Consider the following 18,340-nt stretch of genomic DNA (forward strand, 5'->3'; position numbering starts at 1 on the left):
AGTCTTTGGTTTTTACGACGTTAGGGAAGAAAATGTTTATTTCGATAGAATTACGAGAGATAGGAGATAAACAAAGCTTAATTTCGGCTAACGAAAAACAAAGAGTCGTAGACCGAGTGAAGCGAGCGCCACTTGGACGAGTCTGTTGCAAGGACCCTCCACCTCTTGCTCCACCTCCGTCCTCTATAAACCGAATGCCAGACAACGAGGGCATCAGCCCCCATGAATCACCGCCGGTCACCTTCACTTTTTATGTAAGCTTGTTCTCACCCGGCCTCGCCGGTTGAACGAATCTTCGTGCCTTCTGACGTGCAGGATCGATACGGAAATTTGCGTTGCAACGTAATCACGATTCCAAACCTCGTTTCTCTGGAATTTAAGCGAAACAGATATAATAATATCCGTAGAGAAAATAAAGCGCGCCTCTTCTCCTCGATTCAATTTTTATCGATTCAAAGAAGCGTTTCGGCGTTGATACAACCTCGCTTCGAATGTAATAATTTCCAATATAGACACGTTGAACGTGATGCCTCGCTATCGAAAATGGTGCATATATGCACGCTATAAATCACGGTATACATCGATCGCGTCGTCTTTCTGCGGCGATTCGACACCTCTGTTTTCATAGATCGCTTATATGCATAATGATCGTGCTTATGGCGGGCGAATTTGGAATTTCAAGGACGAGAACTCGGGACGTGCATTGCCTCGATATATGGCTGTTGTTGCAGTTTCGCGGGGTTTTTTTCTTCTCCGTTGAATCGACGATGCCGATAAAAATAAAAACTGCCGGCTGTTGCCGATCGATTGGGTCGATGCCAGTCGCGAGAATAAGTAAAACGGATTCGACCGCGCATCTCGCCGGACGGCGATGAAAACAGAGCCGTCGGGAGGAGGGGGGAGGGGGGGCCACGTTTCGACAATATCCGAAGTAGTAAACGACGTTGATCACGACCATCGGTCACCCCGTATCGCGCGCTTCCCGTAAATACGATATTTATTTCTATTGTGTACTGCGTAACAAATTTACGGACGCCGAAACCACTTCTGTTCTTTCTCCTTTCTGCGCAATAACTATTTCTAAACGAGGTCTCGTTCGTCTTTGGGAACGCGATCGGCTCTTTATCCGTCTTACTTACGAGGCGGATAATGGTAGCACAGCCCTCGTTAAAATCATAAATTAAAACGTAAACAAGACAATGGCACCTCTCCTCGCGAATTACACAATGTTTACACGAGTCGTAGTATTTTCTTGTTCCCGATTATCATCGGGGAATTTCTAAATTGTTCGAGTGGGCGTAAATCCCGGTTATTTTCAGCGCCGCGTTTACGCTATTTACGCTTCTTTCGCATTATTCCGGGCAATCTTCCGTTAAACCCAACGCGAAATTCCGGAAATAGGTAACGTCGGAGGGTTGCAATCTAAATATACCATCGAGCGTGGTACAGGGACGTGGATGGTAAGGGTTGAAAATTCAGGGTTGAAATTCAGGGTTGGAGCGCGTTGTCTAAAAATACATGAGCCGAGGAGTGACTCGATTCGAACCGCTGTTTAACCGCTCGATAAGGGGGAGGGGGGAGGGGTCGCTGATGAACTTGGGAGTGGAAAAATAACGATTCTGCGCCAATGGGCTTTACGAAAGCCGATTAATTAAACAAGAAAACGCGAGACAGTCCCTAGCCTATCCTCCTCGTGCACTAGTCTCCTTAGGTGGTATCGGGCCGCGTTTTCTCTCAACTTTCATCGGCGGCGTAATCCGCGACGATTTATTTTGCATCGAGGCGGCTTTGCGCGTGGAAAGAAGCCCGCTATAATTAATCCTTTCTCCACTCCCCCTCCTCCTCCTTCGTCCAAAGAGGACAATCGCCGGGCCGAAACAATACCTGAAATCCTCCGCGTTCGAGAAGGAGAAAATTTCCGCATTGTTTTCCGCGAAATCGTTAGGAGGCTGCCGATCCCCTTCGATTCAGTTTGCCAGGTTTTTAAAAAAAGAAAGTCAGCCGGCTCGGCCAGTCACCTCGTTTATCGCCTCTTGAAGGCCGCGAAGGGACCTCGATATCTCGATTGAGCCGAGCTTTCTTCCACGTTTCGAAATCCTGGCGCTCGACCGGTTTCTCGCCACGGTCAGATGTCTTTCGATTAAATGTCTCCCGTGTTATTGTTCGTCCAAGCCTCGGCTTCGAGATTCCTCCTCTCGCCGGGAAATTTTCGACTCGACTTTTCGATCGAGAAGAATGGAAGGGAAGGGAGGTCTGGATCGTTGGTTGAAATGATGAAAAATGAAAGTTTCATCGGAGGTGGTGGACGTAATATTAAGTGTAATTTATGAAACTCGCGTTTTATACGAAACAAACAGAGTGATTCATAATTACATGTAACACGCCGGTTATCTTCGAGTTTGCAACGATTCGCAAGAAAGCGGCCGATGCATTATGCATCAGCTCGTCATCATCGCCATCGAACTCGATTATTTCGCCGTTTTATCTTTCCAGACACGATATGATATCCGGGAATTATCTCGAAATCTTATCTCGATTTAATTCGATCGGGCGAAATAAAATATGGAAAATCGGAGTCGAAAAATCGCGATTCGAGTCGATCGATTTCTACGCACGGCCACTTTCGTAATGTATTCGCGATCGGTTATGGAAACGCAAAGTTGAGCGAAACTTGCCGTATTATCTAAGAATTATTTTCATCCGACGCCGATGCTCGTTCGCAACATCGCCGCGCGGAGAAGGAGGGGAGGGGAGGGAGAGAGTTGGACATTTGGAATGATGAACGCGCCGGTAAGAGGAGCTCGTTTCAACCATAATTTTCCCGTTCTACTACGAGTGCTTTCTCTCTCTCTCTCTCTCTTCCTCGGACACACGTCGGGGAGGAGAAAGTGTAACTGTTCAAGTAATAGTGACGATGCAGGTGTAATCCGGATTGCGCGTGCGAATGTTTTAGATAGCGTGTGCGCCTGCATTTCAATTGCCCGCGTGCGCAGCTCCCCACCCTTCTCCAAAACAGCGATGCCAGATGGACGCGCATGCGCGGACAGTTTCAGCGACGCTCGAAACCGTCGATGAAACCGTCCGATATAGATTAACGCGAGAGATAAAGAAAAATACGAAGAATAGGATCTTTGCTTCTTTTCGAGTCCGAAAGACACGAATTCGACACGTTCGGTAACTCACGCGAGAAATTCTCGATCGTTCGGTACCGCGAAGAAACGGTATCTGGAAATTTATTTCGATGCGGAGAAAGATATTTCGACATTATTTTTCGAGAGATACAACGAGGCTGGAAAGATAATTAAAAGAAGACAGGAAAGAATGTCGGAGGCTTAGTCACCTGGATAGGAAAGGGGGGAAAGACTTGTAGATAATTTTCCAATTATTCCCCCGTTTTCTGCGGTGGAAAAATAATACCGCGAGTAAATGGTTTTCTTTGCGAGCAGACCGTAACCAAGAGGCGAACGATTGGTTGTATACAACGGGTGATTAGCGACATTTGCGTCACTACGTGAATCAGCCGTAGCGGATTATTAATAATAACGAAACGGTATTTGGCCGTGTTACATTATCCGCGATGACGCGATATTCGTGGATAACGTGGCATTTGCATCGCGGAGAATTTCGAACCATCCCTATTGGATATAACGTTTTCGTTGAGTAAAAGGCTGCGTAAACGTGTTCCTCGCAGTTTTGATTCGTCGCAAGAATCGTCCTCCGAGGCACACTCGCTTTCTGCAACGCGAGCAATCAACGCGAAAGTTGAACTCTGCGCAGAGTCGATCCAACGGGATATCTAATTCGATTCCCAAGCGAATTTCACGGGTGTCGTTTATTAGCGACGTAGTGTTAATTAATTGGCTTTGCGCGACGCCGTTGTTGTCGAATTAAACGTTGGCCCACGTCCCCGTGTAATCGAATCGTTCCGTCTATAATATCCGGATATTGTCGTTTTAATCCGTGAATCGAACGCAAATTAAATGGAACAAAAAAAAAGGGGGCAACAATCGCGATTTATCTAAACATTTCCGCTTCTCCCTTTTTTCTTTCCTTTTTTTTTATTAGAAAAAAAGAAATTTTGCAAAGGAAGGAATTTATTGAAAAAACTTATCGTGTAAACTTCTCTTTTTATTTTCATACTTTCTTTCGTAGAAGGTTACACACATTTAATTAAGGTTAATAATTATTATCACCAAGCAATTAAACTTCTCGTTTATTAATAAACTTTCGCGGTTAATACGTATCGTCGAGAAACGTATGGTCGCGCAGGATTAGTAATCTAATTGGCGATGCATCGGATCGATAAACGAAACGTGACGGAGCGATGCACCGAGCTCCCCTAATTTACCTTCCTCTTATCTGGTGTTTATTAGTAACGAGTCTCGCGATCGAATAGAGGACACGATCTATTACGCGAGAAGGTTGGGGCATGCGGTGGTGGGGCATGTGCTACGTAAACAAGTTTATCGACCTCCGAATTTCGAGGACGAAAAATGTATACGTAACGTTTCGCCCGTACGCAGTTACACGGCGGCTTCCATTCGTATCGGATGGATGTTCGAGAGAGCATGTACGAAATTATTCGTCGTGATATTTCACACCTATTCCTACACACAAACGCACACATAATATATATATATATATATGAATTTCGATAAACTTTCGTAGCCTCGAGAAAAAAAGAAAGTTTTGCATACAACGATACGTTTTTTTCTTTTTCCTTTATTTCTAATCGAACTGACATAAATATAATCGCGTAATAATAATAAGTAAGTTAATTACGTTCTATAATTACGAGTGACTCATATTATCACGATTTTTCATGTACATACATACAAATTAGAAAAGTTTATCGTTTTTTTTTTAACCGCGTATTAATTAATTCTCGGTTATTAAAACCGTTGGAAATCATCGTTGAGAGTGGGATAAAATGGGAAAGAAAGAAAAAGAAACCGATTATCTTATCTTATCTATAAATCTTAGGAATCGAGTGGAAGCGAAACGCAACGATTTAATCAAAATCGGAGGAGAAAATTTAAAGTTTTGCTTTAAATTAGAAGAAGAAAAAAAAAAGGAAAGAAAGAAACGTAAAATACAAAGTTTCTTCTCGGTCACCTTGTATAAACGAACGGCTCGCCTACTTGGCTCGCGGACGATACTTTCATCGACCAAGTGAAAGCAATATGAAAGTGCTTGATTGCAAAGTAGAAAGGTGAAATGTACGATAAAAAGGCGAAGCCGTTACGTGTGCGTGTGCGCGCACGGCCGACCCATTTGAACAGCAGCGCTGCGCCGTGGAACGGAGAAGGAGAGCAAGCAAGAAAGGAGGAAAGGAAGGAAGGAAGGAAGGAGAGAAAGAGAGCGAAGGAAAGGAGCTCGCGCGATGGCTGGGGCGTTCGGGAGTGGAGGACGGGAGGGGGAAGGATGAAGCCGATTACGGCCGAGAAAGAGAGGGACGGACGGACAGCCCGTGCCCGCTACGGCCCTTGATTTTAGTGACTAAGGTCAACGGTGCCCGTTCCTTCTCTCGCACGTACGTAACCATTCCTTATGAACTTTCCTTACGTAACGCGCTCCCCACGCGTAATTTTCTTCGCTCTCGTCCTTTCTTTCGCGATTCAACTTCTCATTTTTACTCCTCACGATCATCCTTTCATCCAGTTTTTTCTTTCGAAAAAAGAGAGAGAGAGAGGTATGGGGATAAGGATCGATGAATCGTGGTTAATTTTTAGAGAAGGCCGCGGCGTTATTATTATTGTACAGCGTCGATAGCGTTCCGGTGCACCGGAACGCCTCTCCGCCACTCGTGCCACTATAAATATTTTGAAGCGGAGATTAGCCGAGCTCCGGGGGGATGCTGTATCTCCTTTCTCTCCCTCTCTCTCTCTCCCTCTCTCTCCCTCTCTCTCTCACTTTCTCTCGGTTTGTAATTGCTAAATTGTCGTAACATTGGAACGAGCGGGGCGATAAGCGTTTATCGGGCCTGGATACCGAATTATCGGCGACGGAGGGGGGCAGGGAGGGGGGAGTTATTTCATTCGGCACGGGTGAGCACGGGTCAGTGACAACTCTCCCATTTTTTCGATAATATACTCGACCACGTACAGAAGAAAGGGAGAATTCTTAATCTTATTTCACGATTATTTCTTTTCTTTTTTTTTTTTTCCAATACTATTTCTCCGACCAATCGCCGCGCGTTTTCCAATTTTTCTTAATATATTTCGTGATTTTCACGACGAGATGGAGATAGAAGTATGCAAAAAACGAAGAGAAAAAGGGAATATTCGCGATTTCGATCGACGGATTTTTCTCGAGGCGCGATTATCTCGTACGCGATACTCGAGAAAGGAAAAAAAGAAGTCCTTGTTCTCTACGTAATAATACGTAATAATTACACTGTGTAAAATTCCGTCACAGATACGCTTTTCCACGCTCTCTTATCCATCGCAGGTGATGATTGGAAGATAAGGTTTCTAAAAATACCCGATTACATTGTAAAGAAACTCGCGACGGCTCGAGTATCTAAGCATTATGTATATCGATCCAGGAAACTATTCGGGAGATTGCAAGGGTTCACATGTATAGATGTTAAAAATTCTGAATTTTGCATTTTGCCTGGTCGAGGGTTGCAATTTTGTCTTGGCAACTGGTTCAACATTTGGGAATTGCGAGAAAGACGTTGGATCACGCTTCCAATTTTCACAATTTTCACGTCGCATGCGGTAGGAGATAAGTGTTCCTCGATCAAGAGAAAAGGTAAACAGGCTTTGAAGTGGACGTTGCATCGCTCGAGATTAACAGAAAACTCGTTGAAATATCGCCCCACGCGCCGTCCAATAAATTTCCATTCACGTTGGAATCTTCGAAACTTTCACGAATCGATATGCGCCGAGGGAGAGAAGGTAAACAGGCTTTGAAGTCGCTCTTGGAGATTAAAAGGGAAAAATAACGTTTTCCAGTTATGCACCTCTGTTACATAGCTGGCTTCGTGGTGATTGACCCGCGAGTATCTTTCTACGTACGCGGTTATTTTCGCTGTATCCTTGCTCCTCCCTTCCTCCGCTTTCATTAAAATGCATTTCGAGCGCCACCTTCCGTAACCGCTCGTGATTCCGACACGGAGACGTTCTCCAAACTTGCCTAAACTTAACCTTCCTCGAACCGAACCCTCATCTCTCCATTGGACCTTTCCTATTATATATATATATATACTTTGTCCAACTACTCGAGATCTCTTTGTAAAAAATTCCACGAATCGAATTTGTAACGCTCGAATATCAAGTTCGAATCGTGAAATTTCACTTAAAACGTTCCATCGACAAGACCGAAGCCTCTGAAGATTTCCCTTCCTCGAATTTTTAATTTTACATTGTAAAATTATTAATTTTTACTCTTTGTAAAAAATTCCACGAATCGAATTTGTAACGCTCGAATATCAAGTTCGAATCGTGAAATTTTACTTAAAACGTTCCATCGACAAGACCGAAGCCTCTGAAGATTTCCCTTCCTCGAATTTTTAATTTTACATTGTAAAATTATTAATTTTTACTCTTTGTAAAAAATTCCACGAATCGAATTTGTAACGCTCGAATATCAAGTTCGAATCGTGAAATTTCACTTAAAACGTTCCATCGACAAGACCGAAGCCTCTGAAGATTTCCCTTCCTCGAATTTTTAATTTTGCATTGAATCTCTGTAGTTGAATCCCCGATATATTCCGAATCGAATCGAGAAGAATGGAAAAGATACGAAACTGGTAAAATGGTTGGCGAATGCACGATCGAAGCAAATAGCGGCAGTTTGCTCTGTCGATATATCGCTTGCGATAGCAGGTTGTCGATGCCTCGTATTGGGTCAACAGACGGTTGCTCATCGCCTGTTTACCATTCCGACAATCGCTCGTTAATTCCGCAGGTGGCTGCGCGATGCACGGGGATCCTCCTCCTCTCCCCCCCTCCCATTATAAATAGTCGCCGATCGTCGATTAATTAACACCATCGAGCGCGGAGGCTTAATATACGGAGGGCCGCTTGAACAGCGCCTTCCTTTCGCCCGCTGGAGAGGGGAAAGGGCTAATTTTATATCGAGAAGGATTTTAACCCCCCCGCGGAAAAATCGATGGTGGAAGAAAAAAGGTGGAAGAAAGTGTTTGCGTGGATGGATGGATGGAGAGAAGCCGCGGAAGCTACGCACGGTGAAAGTTACATTTTACTTCCACTTCCACCTCTCTCTCTCTCTCTCTCTCTTTTTCCCTCCTTTCGCGCTCGATTATTATGCAATGTTTTCTTCTTCTCGCGATCGATACGATTGTTGGAAATTAGTTTGAACGAAAGTTTTTGAAACGTTCGTTTGGATCGTTTTATAACCGTTAGGAAGTTTTATTGTCGTTCGGGTCGTTTCTCTCCAACTCGCGTTGTTTACTTGGCCATCTTTGCAATACATTGTACGGTCAAAGTTATATTTCCGAGTGTATATAACTTTTTGCATAATTAGGAGCAACTTAAATCGCACATTTATCACTGTTGTCCACGATTTATATATATATATATATATATTTATATAAATAAGAAAGAAATTATAAAATAATAAATTCGTATTTTTACAACCTGCAACTTATTTTGCGCAACGGAAAAGATAACATTATCAACTTCTCGCCGATTATTACAATGTAATTGCGGTATAACAAGAAGCGTGTATCGTCTCCCGATTAGCAAGGTCGTCGTTCTACCCATTTCAACTTCGTAAATAACTTCGTTTTCGGCGTGGTTCGTTCGTTCGCTCGTTCGTTCACACTTGGAAAGGAAGAAAGAGAGAGAGAAAGAGAGAGAGAGCGATCCTGTTTGTCGCGCAAAGTCGAGTTACGTTCCACGTAACACGGCTCGTAACCGCAGAGGCGTATATAACGCCAAGATCACGTGCCGGCGAGGCAGGAAATCCTAGGCGAAACGCCTCGGAGAAAGCAGCAGCGCTATCTTCTCTCGCTGGACGAATGCAAACTCGCCGCACGCTTCAGTTTTTTTCTCTCTTTCTCTCGAGCGCGCCCACTCGATGAAACCCGAACTCCTTTCTTTCCTTCTAGAAAAGAAAACGGCGAAAAGAGAGGGGGAATCAGGTAGTCGCAGCCAACCGTTAGTACGTAGTAGGATAGGATTTCGAATATCTTCAACTTTGCTCGGTCGATAACTGTTGTTGTCGGAGTTTCGCTCGCGATTTCTCACCTCTTCTTTTCTTCCCTTTTTCTTAAGAGCTTAAGGCAAAAATTTCGGGAACCGGTTAACCCTAAGGATAGGCTGACTCATCGAGAGACCTCCTCCTTAGAATCTCACAATCTCGAGAATCTTCGTTCTCGCTCTGTCTACGGTTTGTAACGCGTCTGAAATATTAAGAATAATAACCGTAGAGAAAGATATTCTCCGGTTTAACCCAAAGCTTGATTTATATTCCCCAACAGGAAAAAATACGATTTTTCCTCGACACCTCGAGGGCCTTGGCCTTCGTCAGCCACGTCTCGAATCTCTAACCTCTCGATCGACCTCTCGGATGAATCAGCCACCGGTGTTAACGCCTCCGGCTGACAAACAGGGAAACCTTGCGACGATGATTCAAAAAAAACGATGACCAAACGAGGCTGATCGCGTGATCCCCGTATTATATATTATTGCGGGGATAACCATGCCTCTGCTGTCGAGACGCTACATCGTCGAGCCACATTATTCAGGGTGATTACACATAACACGAACGTGTCGGGATCCTTGTCGTTCGTCACGTTTGCGAGAATACACACGATTGATAACGGTCTATGACTAAGCCGAGCAACGACGATAATTTCACAACGAACGAATTATTCGTAATTCGTCGATGGATCTTTGCTTCGCCCCCCATTTTTTTTTCCTTTTCCACCTCGCGTATCGATCGTTGCGCGAATTCGTCGATTGGGGAGGGGGGAGGAGGGGATCCGTGTCACGGGAGGAGGAGGCTCCTAGGTCGGCGTGGTATTAATAGGAGCGAGAATCGGGCGGGAAAAGGGTAAACGGGAGGCGAGATTTCGGGGAAACTGGGGCAACGTGGAGCACGTGGAGCGTACACTCGACCGAGTTCGAGGTCGGCGCGCAATTACGTAACGCGGGATATCGGGCTGTTATTTACGTTGTTCTGGTCGCGGGCCAGCCTTTAAACAACTCCCTTGCTCCTCGAAATATCCGCAACATATCGCGCGCCGGTGTAACAATGTGGACAATTCGCCGAGAGATGAACGTTTAGCCCCCTCCTTTTCTCCTCTCTCTCTCTCTCTCTCGTTCTAGCCATTCTTCATCGAGTTCTTTCGGTCTGACTATACTTATCCAATTTTTATAATAATTTATAAATATATATATAATATATATAAATATATATAAATATATATAAATAATTTTTTTAATCATTTTTATAATATCGAGGATATACAGATTAATTCGAAATCCATCCACTTTAGATTTTCTCCTCATCTCTCTCTCTCTCTCTCTCTCTCTCTCTCTCTCTCTCTCTCTCTCTCGTTCTAGCCATTTTTCATCGAATTCTTTCGATGTGACTATACTTATCCAATTTTTATAATAATTTATAAATATATATAAATAATTTTTTTAATAATTTTTATAATATCGAGGATATATAGATTAATTCGAGATCCATTCACTTTAGATTTTCTCTTCATCTCTCTCTCTCTCTCTCTCGTTCTAGCCATTTTTCATCGAGTTCTTTCGATCTGACTATACTTATCCAATTTTTATAATAATTTATAAATATATATATAATATATATAAATAATTTTTTTAATAATTTTTATAATATCGAGGATATACAGATTAATTCGAAATCCATCCACTTTAGATTTTCTCCTCATTTCTCTCTCTCTCTCTCTCGTTCTAGCCATTTTTCATCGAGTTCTTTCGATCTGACTATACTTATCCAAATAATTTTTATAATATCGAGGATATTATAAAGATTAATTCGAGATCCATCCACTTTAGATTTTCTCCTCATCTCTCTCTCTCTCTCTCTCGTTCTAGCCATTTTTCATCGAATTCTTTCGATGTGACTATACTTATCCAATTTTTATAATAATTTATAAATATATATAAATAATTAATTATATATAATTAATAATTTATAAATATATATAAATAATTTTTTTAATAATTTTTATAATATCGAGGATATACAGATTAATTCGAAATCCATCCACTTTAGATTTTCTCCTCATCTCTCTCTCTCTCTCTCTCGTTCTAGCCATTTTTCATCGAATTCTTTCGACGTGACCATACTTATCCAAATAATTTTTCGAATAATATCGAGGATATGATCCACTTTGGATTTGGACACGAGGGAAGGAAGGAGGGAAGGAAGGAAACGGTTTTGCTCGCCGTACGTTTTAATAAAAAGTGAGGAACAAAGGACACGCGGAAGAGGATCCTCCAGTTCTGTTTAGAAAAATCGAGGTCACGAGGGTGAAGGTGGCTTTAAAAAAGAAAACGAACGGGAATCTCGACCGGATGAGGGGAGGAGGAGATCGAACGGTGCTTCGATCGATCTCCCTCGATCAGCTCTTTTGTGTCGTCGCCATTCATTCCACGCTTCTTCTCTTAGCGAAACAACGTTGCGGGCGTACCTTTCGATCTCCCGTTACGTTTTTTCACACGACGAAGAGGAGGAGGTGCACGCGCCTTTGTGACGATTTTCGACTGCTTCCTTCCTTTCCTCTTCTTCCTTCGCGCAAGAAGCAAGAATATTTTGCAAAGAGAAATAATCGATCCAAATACTCCTTTCGATAATTTCATCAAAAAACTGAAAATCGGCGATCTTGATAACGTAAAACGATAAGCTCTAACTGACGTTTACTTCGATGATTGGAAAAATGAGGTTTGAAATTTATTCGATCGATAATATGTCCGTAAATGGGAGGCGTAATACGATCGATTTCTTCTATTTTTCTATCGTATTTCTCTATCGCCGCGATTGCGAAGCTATCGAAAGAAAAAAGAAAAATTTTCTCGAACGGTTGGTTGCGTCGCCCTCTTATACGCAGCGTTACGGTACCTCGTACCACATTCGGTGCCTCTTCTTTCGATTCGATTGTCGTCCCTGGCTTTCAAGAAAAGAAAGGAAAAGAAAAGAAAAAAAAGAAAGAAAGAAAAAGAAAAATGATTTAATAGTCGTCAATCTTCCCTCCTTTACTACTGTGGTCCTCGTTCTCTCGATCCCGCAAGCCGCACAAGCTTTTTAACCTTGCCTCGCGTTTCGAAGGAGCCATCTCCCTCGAACGCTCGAAATAAACGGACATCGCGACCGCGCAGCGCCCCCCTCTCCCCTCTCCTTCCCCGCGCTGCGACTCTCCAAGTTTTTTACGTTACTTTCAAATATCGTACACGATATTTCTTGCTCGCCCAGAGCAACCGAAGGATCCATATTTTTCATTCGCGGCTCTTCTTCTTTTTTTCCTTTGCGCAAACACCGTTTTTCGTTACCGCAAACGAGGAGAAAGAAGTTGGTGTATATTCGAGTATCGTCGATATTCCTCGTAAAAAGGCGAGTCTCGTAAAATTGGCTCCAAAAGACGAATATAATTTCGAACGATACGGTTTCGCGTGTTTTAAGAAATCGATTAGGAAATTAAGGCGATTAAAAGATTGGATCGTTATCGCGTCGAGACGTCGGCCGGTGATAAACGATCGATAAACAATACGATTGCGTCGAATTTACATACAAAGGTGTCGAAGATTGTCGAAACTCGATCATCCAATAGAGGAAACTACGTGGTCATCGCGTTTCTTAAGCGGATTTGCATCGCATCCGCTCGCGAAACGCTTGTTTCGTCATCGACGTTGCAAACCTTTTTCTCAAATACCTGTGAATCTCGTATCCATCGAATTAAAATCCTTCCAAATCCTTCCTTGCATCGAGATGTTCGAGACACTCGAGTCGTGTGTATGGAATCACCGAATTGTAGGTCTGAAACGATTCGTCGATGATGGAACGAGTTTGGAAGGAAGGAAGGAAGGAAGGAAGGCGGGCGAGGACGAACTCACCGGAATAAGGAGGAGAAGTAAGACGAGACGAGGTGGCGTAAGTGTGTCGTGGTGAAGCGGTACACGCGACGGATCCTCTGTCATAATATGTAGTTTCACAATGGCGGGTATCGAGGGCAGAACACCGTTAGCTCCTTCGTTGCTGGCACCGTGTTACCCAGAGCCGGCTTCTCCTCCCGTCCAAGAAATCGCCTCTTCGCGTCTCGCCTCGCCTCCCCCCTCCTCCTTCGCCTCCTTCTTTCTTTCTTTCTTTCTTTCTTTCTTTCTTTCCGCGACGTTACGCGTGGCGATCGCCTCAGCGGGACGAGGATCTCCTATCTCCTTTCTCTATTCTCCGTTCTAATAACATTCGCGTGTCCTGCGTCGTTATCCTCGCGTATACATGTTACATATATTTTCCATATTTGGCGGATCTTTTTTCGAGGATTATATACATATATATTTAAAATTCTTTTTTCGTTTATGATAGAACGATTGATCATTTCGATATTTCCAAAGTAGTCGTTTCCCTTTCAATTTATTACTTTCTATTTATTAACATCTTAATTTTTAACTATTCAATATTTCCAATCTTATTAACATTTATCAGAGGATTTATTTATAAAAACGATATATATATTATTTATATATTTCTCTTCATCGCTGCCAGTCATCGATGATCGGTTTAACAGCGGTATCATATTCTAGGTTAATGGTAATGCGATTCCTCCCCCGGTTAGGCCAGTTATGCATTCCAAGCGCAGCCTCTCTCTCTCTATTTATTTCGAGCAAACTCGTCAGGATTCGAAGAGGAATCCATCGATCCATCGCCACAGGAGGATTCCCTTTCGATCCAACGTGGGTCAAGTGGGTACTCCTCCCGTTGAATTATTTCCCGTGGATTAAAACGATCGGGCAAAAGGGAATCGTGTCGAGTACCGTTTCGTTTCGTCTCTCCCTCCTCTCCACCCCTCATCCTTTTCTCCTTTCGCCATCGAACGGGATATAATAAGATTATTTATTACGATTCCAGTTTTCTCTAGGTCGTAGCTGAAAATATATCGAAATTCCGATTCGCCTCTTGGAAAAATCTTTATCGTATCTTGTACATATATTTCCACGATACGAAAATTATATATATATATATGACGATGAAACGGATGAAAGTGGAGGCCGATTATCAGCGCTTCCAACGCATGCCTCGTAGCTAAGGTTAACGACCATCCGACCATTGGCTGGTTCCGAACACGCATCCAGGATGTCCGCAACGCCGTTGATAGAAACGTCGCTGGCGTATCCTGGACCGTATTTCTTTCTCCGCCTCGTGCGCGATAAACGGAATCGTCCAGCGATAATTCGGCGTTAAATCGCGGTCACGTGGCCGCGTCCAAACGGTTATCGCGTTTTCCCTTTTTTCCTTTCTTCTTCTTCTTCTTCTTTCCTCTCCCCCTCCACTCGCCTCCCTACTCGCCGTGAATGAATCGGCCGCTTCGATTCGGGTTACGTGGGCGGCCCAGCCGCGGAAACAACCGCGTAATCGAAAGCGACGACGCTTCTAACTTTACCATCGAGCGTCTAAATTGTGCCGAAATTTCGATCGTGGAATTTTTTCGAAGAAATTGGAAAATTCATTTGAAAAGTATAAAATCGCGAGGAGTCGATTTTCGTTGAAATCCTTTCGAAAGTACTCGAATAAATATTTCGATTCTCGGATTAGATCGATCGATTGCAAAAATCCATTTTGAAAAATATAAACGGAAAACGCAAGGGATGACTCGGGGCTGCCGAATTTTCAAACTCTAATAAACAAATCGATTCTGCAAAATTCATGAGACTTAACGTCCTCCATATGGAAAATATACAACGGAGGAAAACGCGAAGAAGAAGGTGGAGGGGGGCGGGTGATGACTCAAAGGGTTAAGACGTGGTTATTGGCCGCGAAAAAAAACGGCGCGCGGAAAAAAACCGATCGAGGCGATTCGAGGCGAGGGGAGGAGGATCGGGGTCGGAGAAAGTGGTCGATGAACCCGGTCCTTCCACGTCAGACCAGTCATACATTACGCTACTTAACTGACTTACGTTTCCGCTTTACAACGCGCGCGGCGCCGCTTCTTTTCTCGGAATGCAAATCCCTCCTCTTCCCCTCCTCCTTCTCCTCCCCGCTCGCGCGAAGGAAAATAGAGAAGAGAAACGGAGAAGAAAGAAGAAGCGAAATGGGAGAGATCGTTTTTTCCCCTATTGCGCTCGGTCGGTAATAAAGAGCACGTTGGCGGATTATTATTACACCGCGTCGAGTGACCAATTTATATCCGACGAGAAATCTAAGATTTCGAGGATGTCTCATTTATTTATTTAATTATGTCTACTTATTATTTATATAAACGGAATATCGAGAGAGCAAGCGTCCACGACCAACGCGCGTTCCTTTCTTTCTTTTTTTACGGGAGCCAGGCCAAAGGTTATCGTCGAAAATTTGGACGTTATCCCAAAAGCGAGTAAACGGAGCGAAAGGAGGGCTCGTGGCAGGGCGGTGGCTAAAATTGTAACGTCGGTTGGAAAAGCGTCGTGGACGGTTCACGTGCGTCCACGGGGTTTTACATTTATCGCGTTTTCGAAGGTTGAGCCTTCACGAGGCCCGAGCACGAGCGTGCCCGTCTATTTCTGTCCCGACACCCTCTTTCCTGCTTGCCGGCAGGCTCTCCCCGCGCGCCCTCCCCCCCTCGCCCACGTCCCCGCTCGTCCTACGCCAGGGTGCTATCTCCCTTCTTCCGTTATGCCCGCTTCTGCCCGCGGTTATACGCCTTGCTCGTTGTTTGCGTCATCCGAGCCCTCTCGCCGTAACCTTCCTCAATACCGTTCCGCTCGGCAAGGATCGACGACGACGACGCCGCCGCCGTCTCGAAACGGTAAAACTCCTCTCTCTCTCTCTCCCTCTCTCTCTCTCTCCCATCTTTTCGATACAAGGACGGTTTCGTCGAAACTTTATTATTAGTCGTCGGACGGATAAATTCGCTTTTTCCTTTCCTTTTAATCGTTTGCACGAAGTTTACAGGGCAGAGTTGTTTACCAGCCATTCGAAACCAGTCGATGAAAATAAATTTAAAAATTTCGAGTAAAGTTAACGTTTAATCGGACTTATTTTAAATTTATTGGTTAGTTATTTATAGCCGCTTCGCTTTTTTCTTTTCTATAATATCTTGTTTGCTCGCTATGTAATTGTTATGTATACGTTTCGAACGATAATTATTATCGAGGTATTCTTCGATTGTTAAATTTTTCTCGCCGTAGGATCTCTTCGTTTTAAATTTTCATTTTCCATTTGTGCCTCGCTTCGAGTTATCGATTAGCCATTTTTTCCTTTCTCTTTCTTTCGCAAGATGGACACAGACGAGGAAAGATAAGCCGTTTGAAATTTTTTTCTTAGTTTTTCGCGACTTTTTCGTGCAATTTTTTTAATCCACCTTCTTTCTCGCAATAAGGTTCCCTTCGTTACTTTCTCGGCCGATATTATAGAGAATATTATGTCGAAATTCTATCTTATTATTATTCCATTCTCTGCATTCCTATTTTCTCTTCGTTTTCGCTTCTCCTCCTGTATCGACGATCTTCTTCTCGAAACGGATCGAAACACATTCGACTTCCAAAAATCGATTAACGATCGAAACTTTGACCAGCCGCGAGGACTTTCCGTGTCGCAACTCGTGGAAAAATGCGTATCTCTCTCTCTTTCCGTTCGAGTGAAAAAAAGGAAGAGATGAGAGGCGATAACGCGAGATGAGATAGGGGAACATTCCTCTGGAAACCGTTAAAAGGTGTCCGAGGTCCGTTTATGCCTCCTCTCTCGCCCCCCTCCCCGCGCCTTTTTGTTTTTGTCCGAGTTCTTCTTAGAAAACGAATTATTCGATTCGAATAAAAAATGTAATATAAATAAACGAATTACCAGTCGAAATGTTATTAGAAATTTTTCAACTAAAATTTTGTTAAAATTTTTTCCTTTGTTCCTTTGTTCCGACGAGACAGAACTCGGGATTCCCACTCGTGATGATCGAAAAGCCATTTCTTTTTCCGCGATAAGAACGATGGGAAGGTGGATAAAGACAGAGTCGAGAGCAGAAAATAACAACAATAACAAGATAACATTACAATAACAGACGCGAATGCGAAGCCGCAAAAAAAAAAAAAAAAAGAAAAAACAAATCGCCGTAAATGGAATACAATAAAGCTTTAAGATAAAAATATGATATAATTTCAACGATAAGTAGCTTGTTTGGTTGGACGGAATGACCATACGGTCGGGATGTTATCAAAAAATAACAATAAATAAGAATAAACAAATAATAAGACTGAATAACCAAGTTGTATCTTTCGTCTTTCTCACTCTTCTTCCCGCCCGGCCGAAAAAAAGAAGACCGAACGGAGAGAGAGAAAAATCGATATTTACCTAGAATTATTATCTTACCGACCGACCGACCGACCGACCAGTTCATCGGTTTCTCCGACCGACGTGCAACAATAATAACCACCGTAATTATTTAACCACCGTTGAGGGATAAGCGATATGGATAGGCGAGAGGGAAAAAGCTCGACGAAGCTTTTCATCGAACGAAAGCTAAGCGTGGCGTAAGAAGCGTAAGAAGCGTACTTTTACGAGGCACGGTAATTCATTCATTCGCCGTTTTACGAGAGGCCGTAAATTTTGCCTCCTAATCGTGTTGCGGTAATTCTCCGCGCGTGTCGTTGTCGTCTTTCCCCCTCTCTCTCTCTCTCTCACACACACGCGCTATTCCTCTCCCTCTCGTTATTCCCATAAGGGGGATCCCGATAAATTGGCCCGGGTTCGCGGCAATCGCGGCTCGTCTCCTCTTCTCCTTCGTCGTCGCTTCTCGCTCGAAGAAGGGAAAAAAGAAAAGGAAAGAAAGAAAGGAAGAAAAAAGGAGAAGAATCGAGCGGCTAAAATGAATTATTGTTACGTCCGTACGCGATGATGTAACGATAAACGCGAAGGCGGGGAAACGGCTTCGTGTAGCAGCTGATGCAACTCGCGGTCGTTCAACTCTCAAGCTCTCTTCAGCGATCGAGCTCTCGGATCCAGCTGGACGAAACGAGATTTCAAGAGCGAGAAGGGTGAATCTGTTCCGATGGTGGAACGCTCTCGAGAGGATCGTCGCTTTAACGAAAGGAGCGATTGGTTTGGAGAAATTTTGAGAAATTTTTTTTTTTTTTAATCGCGATTAGAGGCAAATTATCGGATATATCGAAAATTTATCGAGTCTTTATTTTAGAACGGATACTTTTCGAGA

The 18,340-nt window shown here is 43.5% G+C and overlaps 2 long non-coding RNA genes across 2 annotated transcripts in view; one reads left to right on the forward strand and one right to left on the reverse strand.

Moving 5' to 3' along the window:
- Positions 1-18,340, forward strand: part of LOC133666994 (uncharacterized) — a 76,956-nt gene that overhangs the window by 11,286 nt on the left and 47,330 nt on the right. The gene's annotated exons all lie outside the window — the stretch shown is intronic.
- LOC133666996 (uncharacterized) lies at positions 24-5,417 on the reverse strand. The gene is made up of 2 exons (XR_009832010.1): positions 2,019-5,417; positions 24-369 (listed from the first exon to the last, which is right to left on the reverse strand). It is a non-coding gene; the product is annotated as an uncharacterized LOC133666996 (long non-coding RNA).

The sequence above is a fragment of the Apis cerana genome, linkage group LG11, assembly GCF_029169275.1.
Source record: "Apis cerana isolate GH-2021 linkage group LG11, AcerK_1.0, whole genome shotgun sequence".
Classification (NCBI taxonomy): domain Eukaryota; kingdom Metazoa; phylum Arthropoda; class Insecta; order Hymenoptera; family Apidae; genus Apis; species Apis cerana.